Source organism: Cottoperca gobio, chromosome 8 (genome assembly GCF_900634415.1).
Source record: "Cottoperca gobio chromosome 8, fCotGob3.1, whole genome shotgun sequence".
In the NCBI taxonomy this organism is placed as follows: domain Eukaryota; kingdom Metazoa; phylum Chordata; class Actinopteri; order Perciformes; family Bovichtidae; genus Cottoperca; species Cottoperca gobio.
Genome location: NC_041362.1, coordinates 1346666 through 1359273, shown reverse-complemented (window position 1 = coordinate 1359273; position 12608 = coordinate 1346666). Strand labels below are relative to the sequence as shown.

The following is a 12608-nucleotide window of genomic DNA, read 5'->3' as shown; positions in this document are numbered from 1 at the left end:
ATTAGATTTTTTCCTGGGCAGGCTAAATCCTTCCCCTGGGCTCCCAGATAGCCCTGCACAACCGTACACTGAAGACGGGTCAATAAGAGCCCTGATGCCAAATCTCCTTAAAGTCGCTCTTTATTCATGAATATGAGCTGAAACAATCTTTTGGAGGCATTAGGCAGTTTGAGAACAGTACAGGCGTCTCTAATCCACTTTAGTTAACACGTTGGACAGACGTTATACAACATATGGAATTTGTTTCCCTAACTCCCATGATGCTTTGCCTCGCAGTAACCCGTCTGCTGCGTGCACCATGATGAAGAAAAGTCCTTATCTCTCAATAAATACCATTAGTTTCCTCAGAGCTTATGACAAACCTCCTCAGGCTACCTGCAGTCTGCAGAGAACACATGTGCAGAGAACACATGTGCAGAGAACACATGTGCAAAGCACCTGCGGTTGAAGCTACCTGCTACGCCTGGTCACGTAAAGTGAAACGCTACCGATCCTCACCGCAGATCCAAGCGGTTAAAGCTTGACCCGGACAGTGTGGTCGTAGGGTCAGGGGAAGATTGTAGTTTGTTGTTAAACGAAACCAGCGTTGACTGTTGGAGGGGAACGGGAAGACAACAGCTGTCTCGGTGTCAAGGTCCAACATTTAGCGTGTCCATCCAGCCTCTGCTGACTTTCAATGTCACCCGACAAACACGTCGTTCTCGGGCCATGATTCTTATAAAACATGATGCTCACTACTGCACTTTAAGCCCATAAGGAGGATAAATGATGTGCCACCTTTGGCTGCTCCGGCTGCGGAGGAAACATTTGGACTTTTTGAATCATCTGTGTGTTATTGTTGAAGTAACTAGGCGACCGTAACAAAGAAGATGGTGGTGGTCATGATTGGGAGTGTTTAATAAAGAAGATGTTTCAGGCTTTATTTATCTCTGTTAGCCTTTCACTCCTCCCACTATGTCCACGCTGGACAATCTGAACTTTGAGCTCTTTCATTCCAAGTCTATTTAAAAACACAGCTCTGCTCATTTTCGCAATTGTCAAAAAAAACAAAAAAAAAACTCTCCACAGTTCACAGTCAGTTTCCAGCTGTTGGGCTCAAATTGATTCTCAGTTGGTGTTTTCTGAACTAAAACCTTGGATGGAAATCTTAGCTTGAAGGATTTCGGCTCTCTTCTGTAACACGATGTAGAACGTGGAGGAGGCTGCCAATCTCCCTTTTGTTTATCCAGGCTAATCAGAGCAACTTGACAGTCCTGGACTCAGGTTTTTGTTTCATTACAATGACATAACTGCCATTACATCAAACATGGAACTGTCAGAAGTACCTGAATGAATTAAGCGCAGGAAACGTAAAGGGAGTCACAGATCCAGGTCTGTTTACGTCTCCGTCCATCACAGATGTAACTACAGACATGAAGCTCTCTGCTGCGCCCCACAGGAAATGTCACATTTGTCTTGACTTGTTAGTTAGCAAGAAAACTAACAAGCAAAGCTGAAGAAACAATCAGCCTTCATTAGGAGAAACTACGAGGAGACATTTGTCACGGCGCTGGATTCGCTGATTAACTGACAAGTTGTCTCTGGAACCCACAACAACAGGAATCACATTTAATTTAAGGCTACACTAATTATAATTCTTATGCTAGAAATAGATTAAATGTGTAAATTCAAAGGGGTCAATTGTTATGGCAAAAATATGTAGAATGTTTAGTGTACTAGCATCTTTTAGCTCATTGTTAGGGTTTGACGATCCACACTCATACTCATTAACGTTTCCAGCAGTATCAGGCAGATGGTTTTAAGTGAAGAAGCTCCGATAACACACAGTGCACGATCTGAGCAGCACCGACCTGCAGGCGGAGAAGTTTAGCAAGTAGCTGACGTAGAAAGTTTCAAATGTAGTAGCTAAAAACCTGGATATTTCTGTCACGAGGTGGTGGAGACCAATCCAGAGCGAGAAGGCGACTCGAATGCTTGTGTTAAATAATGATTTGTATAATTCACTGAGCAGGGTGTTAAATATGTCAGATAGTTTGTTGTGTTGTCCCCTAGTGGTCAAACACAATCAATTAATGCAGCTTTAAAATACAGGAAGCAATAACACACAAGGTGTCCTGTTGTAAAAGTATAATATGAACTGGACTCAAGCATGGCGCCGATTCAATCCAATGAGAATCGCTCGCCTAGCACATACACTAAAAACGTTTTCTAGCTTCCGGCTTCACTTCCTGGTTATCGTCTAAAGCGACCAACTACAACAATACAACTCCGACTTCTTCAAAGTATTGTGACTCTCTGGATCCTCTGCAAAGGCAAGATTCAGAGAGAAAAGTCCAAATTTGCGGTCTTGACCCGTACACGCTAAAGCCGTCAGATGATATTGAGGATTTAGATTCATTACCGCCGATTGAATATCCGGATATTGTGAACTATCTTGTGCTACAAACGTCGTGGGCAACCAACGCACAAATGAAGGCATACAAGAGCTTAGATGCTTCTAATGTCTTTGTTTCTGGCTGGGTTGGTAGTCTTCTTACCAAACCACTGAAAGATGACAGGGTGCTCGTCCATGCCCGTGTGAATCACTCTCAAAGAGCTCGAGATACACCGCTCAAGCCGTGGTTTGTGAGTGAGAAGAGCGGCGATGTTATCCTCGCTAACGTAAACGTAAACATAGCTTTAGCATGAGCTCTTAGCAGATATAAAGTGGACGCCACACACACGGGTGAATTGTGCTTTTTCTTCTGTTAAATCCTCACGAGTTATGTTGCTAAACCACAGCTTACGGCGTTCGGTAGACAGCATGATTGTAGGAAATCTAAAGAACCGTTTCTCTGGGTCACGAGTAGCGTTATTACCACAATTCTACACAGCGCACACAATTGGCATTTTCTTTCAATCTTAGACGTTTAAATACAAAGAAAATTATGAAGCGTTGCAGCAACTCACACGTGAACGGCCGCCGTCTTGGTTGTGTATACATCCAACATGGCTGACTTCCGGGTTTGGAAATAAGCGTGACGTCACATGCACACGATCAATATGCGCAGTAGTGTTTGATAGTGTGATGACGTAACAGTTCCCTTTTACAAATATAAAACTTCCATGGCTTAAAAATAATTGACTTTGTTTGCAGTTCGAGGTTTTTTGTTCGCTGCAATACCGCGAGTGGCCACATGGGAGAATTATAAGCAAGGCTGAGCTGGCAGCACCACATCCAGTTCTTATACATCCACACACATTTAAACTGCGCCTGCAGCTGCCAGCAGCTCCTCACAGGACGCTGATTGGTCTGTGGTTCAGACAAAAACAACTTATTAATAAAGGTTTCCCCAACAGACTTTGTCGGCCCATCCCCCAACAAACACACTCAGCCTGTGAACAGCACACACACAGTGTGGAGCATTAATTAAGCCCGGGCATATGCACGGCTTGCCTTTCTTAATGTAAATACGCAGTACGGCAGAGATGTGTGGGGGTGTGGCTGCATGTGCGCATCTGCAGGTGGGTTTGTCTGGTTCGCCCCACACAATGATCCGACAAAAAACAACAAACACACGCTCGTCCCTTCACACACACACATGGAGAGAAATCTTGAAGCCTAACGATTGTACTCCGTGACCTTCGAGAGTCCGACGCTCCGCCCAATTCCTCTCTTGCTGCATCCGCCAGCTCGGTGCATCTTTCCCTGTGTTTTACACTCATAATAAAATGCTCCATCCCGCTCCTACACACTCCTCCTCCCCCTCCACACGTTCCCCTAATGAGATAAATTAGCGCCTTGCAACAGATGCATGGAATATACACTAATGGCCACCATCTGTCACTCATCTCTGGGAGACGGAGAGAGAGCGCGGCGCTAAATCCGATCACAAGCCCCTGGCAGAGGCCCACCGTGGTGAGGAGGAGGGAGGAAGACACACAGAAAGAGGAAGACAAAGAGGGAGAGATAAAGAGTACAGTACAGAGCAAGGAGGGGGTGGCAGTGTGGAGGTTTAGGTGCAGACTGGACCGAGGTACAGTACACTAAGTGGTGGAGAGGCGTCGGAGCTGCAGTACAGCAGGTTAGACCTGCTAGTGATTCAGCAGGCATACGAGGTCAAAAGCAGTATATCATCTTTTCTTCTTCCTTTTCAAACGGCAGAACTGTGCTACAGTTACAGCGCGTCTTCCTTTCATAATAAACCAACAGCTTTCAACCTCTGTGACCCGGAGACTGAGGCCTCCCCGAGCAAATTCAAAACACTTTGCGCGTGCTCTGTTCTTGACATTTAAAACCATATGACAATGAAAATGGATCCCAATTAGAGCTGCAAGAAGCATAAGGCTCTCTTGGTTCTCCTAGTAACTAGCTGGTTTAAGCATTATCCCGCACGAACATGCCTTAAACATTGACCTTCTCATTCCGCGATCAGCGATAAAAGCAGCCTCCAGTGGCCTCGGATCAAGATATTTTGATAGTCGTCTGCGAGGATGGGAAATGTGAAAGTAAAAATAAGCGGAAGCAAAAGGGAACATAATCACACAGCGTACAACTGCAGAGGTAGCGCCTCGCACTTAAATGTTCCACATACTCTCAGTAAAGAAACATGACATTAACCACCGGGTATTAATGTAAATCACAGGAGTGGAAGACGCTAATAGCCACTTTGGGACAGGTGATTATTATTGAGGCGATCGTCAGAGGATTGACATTGTGTACCGAGTAAAGACTAAAAATATATGACAGAATTCGAGTACAAGCTACAGAGCGGCTGACATAAACACGCAGCAGCGACTAATGTGAAGGGAGGGAGGAACTAAAGAAGGGAAAGAAGACTATGCTATATTTAAACTTGAGGGTGGCGAGGCAGGGATGTCGGTCGGATCACCTGTTGAAGAGCATTCATTTCAACAGGGGAACAAAGGTCAGCATCCTTGCTGGAGCTTTGATTGGCAGGCGGGGGAGCTTGATGCCCAGAGCAGCGGCCCAGCGGAGCAGCCAACGGTGGCGTGTGGCTTGGCTGGGCCACATTTCTGACTCAATGCTGACTAACTGAGTGTGTCTGCTGACAGTGTGTCTGACTGATAGGATCACCCCGGGAGGCTCTTCCAGGGCCTTTACAAAGTGTCTCTGATAGGCCAGGCCCGTAGCACTGCCGCGAGGGCCCGTCGACAAATTAAATTTAAGCCCTGCTAATGCAAAGCGTAATCATAGAGTGAGGTGCTGATACATTTTTCAGCGGGGTTACCGTGGGCGCAGCAGAGGAAGAGCTCTGTACAGAATCCGAGATGGCAGAGAGAGGTGAAGCGGCGGCAGAGAGAAAAATAGCCGAGTGTGACCTCAGCACCGTGTTGAAAAATCCTGCGCCAAGGAGCCAAGGACTCGTATGAAAGAACAACAATAACACGCCATTATGAGATGTAACATTTTGCGACGACCTGCGTTTCCAGGGGGAAATTTGAAAGAAAAGCAATTTCACATTAAACTATCTGACACAATGCAGGTCTGTGGAGTAGCAGAGGGGGGGTGGGGAGAGTGCGTGTGCGTGAATGGTTGGAGGGGTGGTGGAAGTGGTGGGGGGGGACAGGAGCTTCCTAACAGCCATTGGCCAACTGGAGTGAGACACACGTCCCCTCCGCAGAGTTAAAAGGGATGGAGTGGATGAAATTTCAAAGCCTCCCCTGCAGACACACACTCTGCTTTGCACACATCAGCAATGAGATGTTCAAATATTCCACTCCGTCGTTCCAGCCTGGTTTCATCTCCTGTACGCTAGTATCACACATGCTTCTGCTGTGATTAATGAAAAAACCAAACCCAAAGAAAAATGGCTTCACATGCATGTGTGTGTGTGTGTGTGTGTGTGTGTGTGTGTGTGTGTGTGTGTGTGTGTGTGTGTGTGTGTGCTCAACAACTCTCCTTCCACACGTCCAAATGTCCCTTTTTTTGATGCTAAAAAGTCCCTAATTAAAAACGATGTCCCAGAGTCGTATATTTCCCATGATTACTTGCTGCAGGCAGCACAAGGAAGTGAAAGTCACTGTGAGATAAGAAGGGAAGTGGAAGACATTCACCTATTAAACTCTATTCACTTATTATGACCAACAATGGCGCTCTGATTAACTGGCACATTCACATCGTTAGAAGACACATTCCAGCAGCGCAGCACAAAGAGTAACTCTGTTGCCCTTGTGCAGACAATAAGGATCCCTCAGAGCTGCAGCATGTTTAGCTCTCCCTCCTCCGCTTTTATTTCCCTGACTTGACAGCCTTGATTTGACCACTCGCCTCCTTTTCTTTACGAGCATCTCTCACGCTGAACATCTGTACAGCAGCCGTCGCAGCCGTCCGTGCTATAAAACAAATGCGGCAGAATTACACCCCGACGCACTAAATCAAGCGATAGTTCTCAAATCTCCAGGTTTTTGTTGTTGTTTTTTTCTTTCTTCGCTTTGTTTTTTTTTATGTTGGCAACATCTTTGTTGCTAAGCAGTCGTTGCTGTGGTGATTTTGCACTGCACTTCCCAGAGATCACAAGTCAGTCAAAGAGTGTGGCCGGCACGGTGACGTCTTCCTCCGACACTTTGATGAAAGGGAACTTTCTCTTTCTTATGTCTCTCCATCGCTTCAGTTAATTATTTTGTTTTATTCAGGAGCACTGAAAAACATGAAACATATAAAAGGACTGAACATGTGTTACAGCTGTGAAGAAGCAGAGAAGAAGAGAAGCAGAGAAGAAGAGAAGAAGAGAAGAAGAGAAGCAGAGAAGAAGAGAAGCAGAGAAGAAGAGAAGCAGAGAAGAAGAGAAGAAGAGAAGAAGAGAAGAAGAGAAGAAGAGAAGCAGAGAAGAGAGAAGAAGAGAAGAAGAGAAGCAGAGAAGAAGAGAAGCAGAGAAGCAGAGAAGAAGAGAAGCAGAGAAGAAGAGAAGCAGAGAAGAAGAGAAGCAGAGAAGAAGAGAAGAAGAGAAGAAGAGAAGAAGCTTCTGCAGTACAACACACAATGGCAAACCTCCCGAGATGGATACGAGGAGATTGCTTGACTTGCTGACATATTTTGACGCCGTCTTTTCATTTCTTCCTGACCGGAGACAGATCTCCAACATTAGAGGGAGTCAGGTTCACCTTTCGACTGCCCCCCCCCCAGTCCTCTACTGGTATATGTACTGAGACGCACCACCAGAATGACTGTCACCCTCACTGAGTAATTACAGCGATTAATGCATGGACGGAGCTCGCCTCTGGCTCTGGACACTCTATCAGGACGCGTGCGGTAATGGATGAAAGTACATTCTTAATAGAGAATCCATAGTGTCTAAACCTGGGAGGAAAAAACAAACAAGACTGACTTTACCCACAATCCTCTTGGGCCAGATTATTTACGAGGCGAGAAACAAGAGAGAAAGCGGTCAGATTCTTTTGCCCTTGTCGCTGCGCTCACGCTGACCTCTAAAAATGGACAACAAAGATCATATCACGACACCAATACGAGCGCCATCAGCCTTTGCACAAATTGATTTAGCCACCCAGAACTCACTCCCCTCTCAATGAGGTGGCAGGATGCTCACAGCATACATCACTGTCACACAAGCACCCTCTAGTGAAATGTGATTTTTATCTTTATGAGCTTTTTCCCCCCTTTTCAGTCCAGCATGTAGCGGGTTGTGATAAGTGATGAGGAATAAACGGTTGGCGCATTACGCTAATACAGGTGCTCTCGACACATATGGGTGCTATCACACGGGGGAGAGGGTGGGGGGGCTGACATTGTTGTGGTCCTGTGCGTTGGAAAGCGGCTGGAGAGGCGGCAGGGGGCCGGTGGTATATGGCTCATAGATCACTAATGTGTGGGTGAGAGTTGTCACCAGCCAGCGCCTGGCTGCGAACACAACATAGTTTATGGCACACAGCCACTCGACGTGAGCATGAATCGTGGCCCAGGCAACAATGAGGAAAAAACACACTAAAAATAGATGATAAGCTTTTTTTTTTTTGGTCGCGCTCGGCCTAGAAACAATTGCTCCTTTTGATTTTTGGTGTGTTTAAACTGTGGTAGAAAGGGAAAAGGAAGCGCCGTATAATGTCTGACTGGGCCTGTATGAGATCGGGATGAATGCGGCGGGGGAGAGGCCCGCGCTAACCTGAAACACACCCCCGGTGAAGGCTGCACACACACGATAAATGTTGCACTTTTAAGTATGTTAAATGCACTAAGATAGTCTGGGCTTCCTCCCTTTCCAACTGACAACCTCTGTTACACAGTTAATTACAGCCAAGTGCAACACAGCGCTGTGTCAATTATCATGTGCTTTAGCTCCCTCCCAATGGATGTTTTTACTGCCTTGGTTTCACTGTGAAAGTTTCTACCTTCTTTTATTGCTATTCTGCCCAGGTCTTGAGGCTGAATTACATTCGGCAGACAGAGCTGTAAAAACAGAAGGGATTTAAGGATTCAGATTGGTGGAGGGTAACCTAATCTTCCGTAATTGGGGGAATGGTTCTCATTTATATCAGCCTACTTTAGAAAGCAAGCTCATCGGCAGGCTGCTATCATCCCGGGCATTTTACTCCGACGATTCATTTTCATAAAGGCTGGGGAAAGGGAGGTCGGCCGCCACGGCTACGAACACACATATTAAACCTAATCATCATTAATCAAAGCACTACTCTTACTTTGCAGGTCGTGGAAATCAACATACACAACATAAACGCTGCACAAAGATCCCTCATGTGCCGCTTTTGCCTGAGCCGCCGTGCTGCTGGAGTGCTGTGAAATAACACATTCTGGGCTGCGTCGTCTCAAAATGGAACTAAAATGGTAATCCTCTGCCAGGCGAAGCGTTCTCGCCTCGCCAGATGCTTAGTTCTGAAATTTGCCTAATTGCCACGCTCAGATCAATCGCTTTTACTCTGCCAAATGAATCTGCCAAAGTGTGTTGCGAGCGTTTTGTTGGCCCAATATGGTTTTTCTCTTACAAAGATTTGTGTTTTCTTGACTCCTGGTGAAAACCGGTGAGAGGTTTCGGTCTCGCTGACATATCAGCACAGCCGGATGCGTGTCCATCTCCGCTGACCTGCATGCCCATTAGCCATGCCGTTGCAGTGAGGGCACAGGGCCTATCCATCTCAGACCACACACACACACACACACACACACACACACACACTCAGTACACCCACTTTTCATATGGCTCAGACACATGCCGTGGGCGGACTGAATGTGGCCCTTTGATCAAAGGGCAGCGTGTGGGAATGGACACTGACTTACTGACACACACACACACACACACACACATATTTATATATACACACACTCATACACTGTGTAGTCATTACTGTGAATACATCAGAAGTCGACTCTAATGCAAATAAACACCAACTGAAACTCTTTCACAATTATTGACAGACACACACGTGTGTGGGCGCAAATGTTGAATGAAAAGAGCTCATTAGTGCAGCTGCTACTGTCATTAAAACTAAGTGCATATGATGCATGGCACACACATACGCTCAGCACATATTGACAATAATCCACGTCCCATCTGCACAGACGATACAGCGTCATGACAAATGACTACATGACACAAAAGTCCAAAAATAATCAAATAAGAGCCACGTCAGTCAGAAGAGGAGGGAAGACTCGGGACAGGTGTCTGTGTGTGTAAATATAGAAAGTGACGGATGAATCAGAAGTTTAGTCAACAGAGAGAACCTTGGTTCCAGCTGCCCGGCAGTCTGATGAGCCACTCTATGCTTGTCAACAACATCCCCTATCATTCTCGCACAACTATCTACTCACAAAACCAAGACCCGCCCCCTTCATCCCTTCGGCAATTCCACCATCCTCCAAGAGAAACACCTCCGAAAGCAGAACGGGCAACACGCAGCAGAGGCGGCAGCAGCAATCTCTTTCCCCCCATGTCTCTTTCTCCCCTCCCCTGTTCCCTTTTCTTCTCCTCTCTCTATTTCTGTACATCCTCTCTCATTCCTTTTTGTCTCCACTTCTTTTTCTCCCTTCCCGCGCTGCCGCTGCATTTGGCGCGGCGGATGAAAACATAAAAGAGGCAAGGAATGAAAGAAAAGGAAAGAGACAAACCGACGGCAAATTAGCATGAGAATACTCACAGTGTTGTTGTTGAAGGAGCGCAGGGATGGGAGCGCGGCACCGGTCCCTCCGTCAGATACAACCTGCACACACAAGATTGAAGAGGAGAAAAAAAAGAAAACTAGGCTGTGAGAGCGGCAAAGAGGGGAGAGGAGGAGGAGGAGAGAAGAGCAGGACAAGGAGGAGGAGGAGAAGAAGAAGAAGGAGGAGGAGGAGGAGGAGGGAGCAGAGCATCCAATGCACGCACCAACAGGAGCCCAAATAAAGAAATAAAGGATTCCTCGAGGAATGTGTGCGTGTGTGTGTTTGGGCAGTGATGCTGTGTGTGTGTGTGTGTGTGTTGTAATGAGGGGGGGAGGTTGTCTTTGGGAAATATAAAACACACACACACTCACACTCACATGCAGGGTTGCACTTGGGTGCGCAATCACATCTGACAGGTCTGATCTGCGGTCCACCTACCTCCTTATCGCTACCTCACTCTTCCACAGCACTCTCTCTCTCTCTCTCTCTCTCTCTCTCTTCTCTCATTTCTCATTCTCTCGCTCTCTCTCTCTCTCTCTCTCTCTCTCTAATTATCTCTCTCTCATTCATTCTCTCTCTCTCTCTCATTATCTCTCTTTCTCTCTCTCCTCTCTCTCTTCTCTCATACTTCCTCTCTCTCTCTCTGTCTCTCTCATTTTCTCTCTCATTCTCTCTCTCTCATTCTCTCTCTCTCTCTCTGTCTCTCTCATTTTTCGCTCTCTCTCTCTCTCTATATTTCCTCTCTCTCTGTCTCTCATCATTTTCTCTCTCATTCTCTCTCTCTCTCATTATCGCTCTCCTCATACTTTCTCCCTCTCATACTTCCTCTCATCTCTCTTTCTCTCTCTCTCATTTTCTCTCTCTCATTCTCTCTCTCTCTCATCTCTCTTTCTCATTCTCTCTCTCTCTCTCTCTCTCATTCTCTCTCTCTCATTCTCTCTCTCTCTCTCTCTCTCTCTCTCTCTCTCTCATACTTCCTCTCTCTCTCTCTGTCTCTCTCATTTTCTCTCTCATTCTCTCTCTCTCTCTCTCTCCCAGTCACCTCTCTCATACTTCCTCTCTCTCTCTCTGTCTCTCTCATTTTCGCTCTCTCTCTCTCTCTGATATTTCCTCTCTCTCTGTCTCTCTCATTTTCTCTCTCTCTCATTATCGCTCTCTCCTCTCTATATCATTATCGCTCCTCTCAGACTTCTTCCCTCTCATACTTCCTCTCTCTCTATTTCTCTCTCTCTCATTTTCTCTCTCTCATTCTCTCTCTCTCTCGCTCTGTCTCTCACTCTCTCCCGCTGTGTCTCTCCCGCTGTGTCTCTCTCTCTCATTCTCTCTCTGTCTCTCTCTCATTCTCTCTCTCTCTCGCTCTGTCTCTCATTCTCTCTCTCTCTCTCTCTCTCTCTCTCTCTCTCTCTCTCTCTCTCTCTCTCTCTCTCTCTCTCTCTCTCTCTCTGCTGCTCACACTGATGCCAGAGATTCAGCCGCTACAGGAGAGCTATCGCTCTCATCGCTGTATGTTACCGAAAGAGGGAGGGCACCGTCGGATCTCCCCCCGCCCACGCCACCCCCCCCCCCCCCCCACCCTCCTCTCCAGCTCCAATGTACAGAGAAAGAGAATGCTTCAATTGAATGAAAGCAATCCCAGTGGCATTGAGGCAATTATAGAGGCTGCTGGCACTGTTTTCTGCTTTTTTCGTCCTCCCCTCGTCTTTCTCGTTCCCTCTGTCCTCTCTCGGGCTGGTGGAGGGTCTGTTTCTCTCCCTTTCAGTTTCTCCGCTCTCCAGACATATGTTACTATTAATGTAGCTTCTGTCACTTCAGCTGTTTTGGTCAGATCGCTTCTGCCTGCACCTTCTCGGCCCACGTAGAGTCTTCCTCCTTCCCTACCTGCCTGCGTGGTGTCTACACCTCACAGCCCCCAAAAGGTTCCACAAAACTCTCAGCTCCATCTTGCACAACCTGACAGCACCTTTCAGCTGCAGGAGATACTGAGATGTAAAATATATTAATCCTCCTGGCCTTATCGGGTCTTGCAAGGCTAGTGTGGCACGTCCCGGTACGGCGCCGAACAACACAAATGATTCAGGAGGAACTTTAATAACTCTTTTTGGTCCAGGTTTTTGATGTATGCTGCTCCTGTATTTTCCTCCTTCCCTTTTGAAAATCTAGCAGTACATATATCACCAAAAAAGAGCTGTAAGTCAAACACCTCAGCCTCTAATCAGGTAGCCCTCCCTCCTTCCCCTCCACCCCCACACATTGCATCCCTCCAGCCACTACTGCACTTTATCTCCCCTCAATTAACATCTTCTGAGCGAGCCTCTATTATCTTAACCACACAGAGCAGAGAGGTCCTCCGAGGAGACGCCGTGGAGGACGGCTGAGCTGTGGACAGAGGGCTCCCAGCCCTGCTGCCGCTGCTTCAATTCGCAGGCCTAATTAAAGCCCAAGTCAGACATGACAAACTGCGAGCGGAGGTGCTACAGAAACAAACACAGACAGCAGCGTT

At 46.8% G+C, this 12608-nt stretch overlaps 1 protein-coding gene across 8 annotated transcripts in view; it reads right to left on the bottom strand.

Annotated features, from left to right (window-relative positions):
* LOC115011626 (RNA binding protein fox-1 homolog 3-like) overlaps nt 1-12608 on the bottom strand; it is a 332138-nt gene that overhangs the window by 203392 nt on the left and 116138 nt on the right. For 7 of the 8 annotated variants that reach the window (XM_029436774.1, XM_029436770.1, XM_029436772.1 and 4 more), the window contains exon 4: nt 10105-10167. The exons of the other annotated variant lie outside the window; for it this stretch is intronic. The gene's annotated coding sequence lies outside the window, so the exon portion shown is untranslated. The remainder of the gene's footprint in view (nt 1-10104; nt 10168-12608) is intronic. 8 annotated transcript variants of the gene reach the window in all.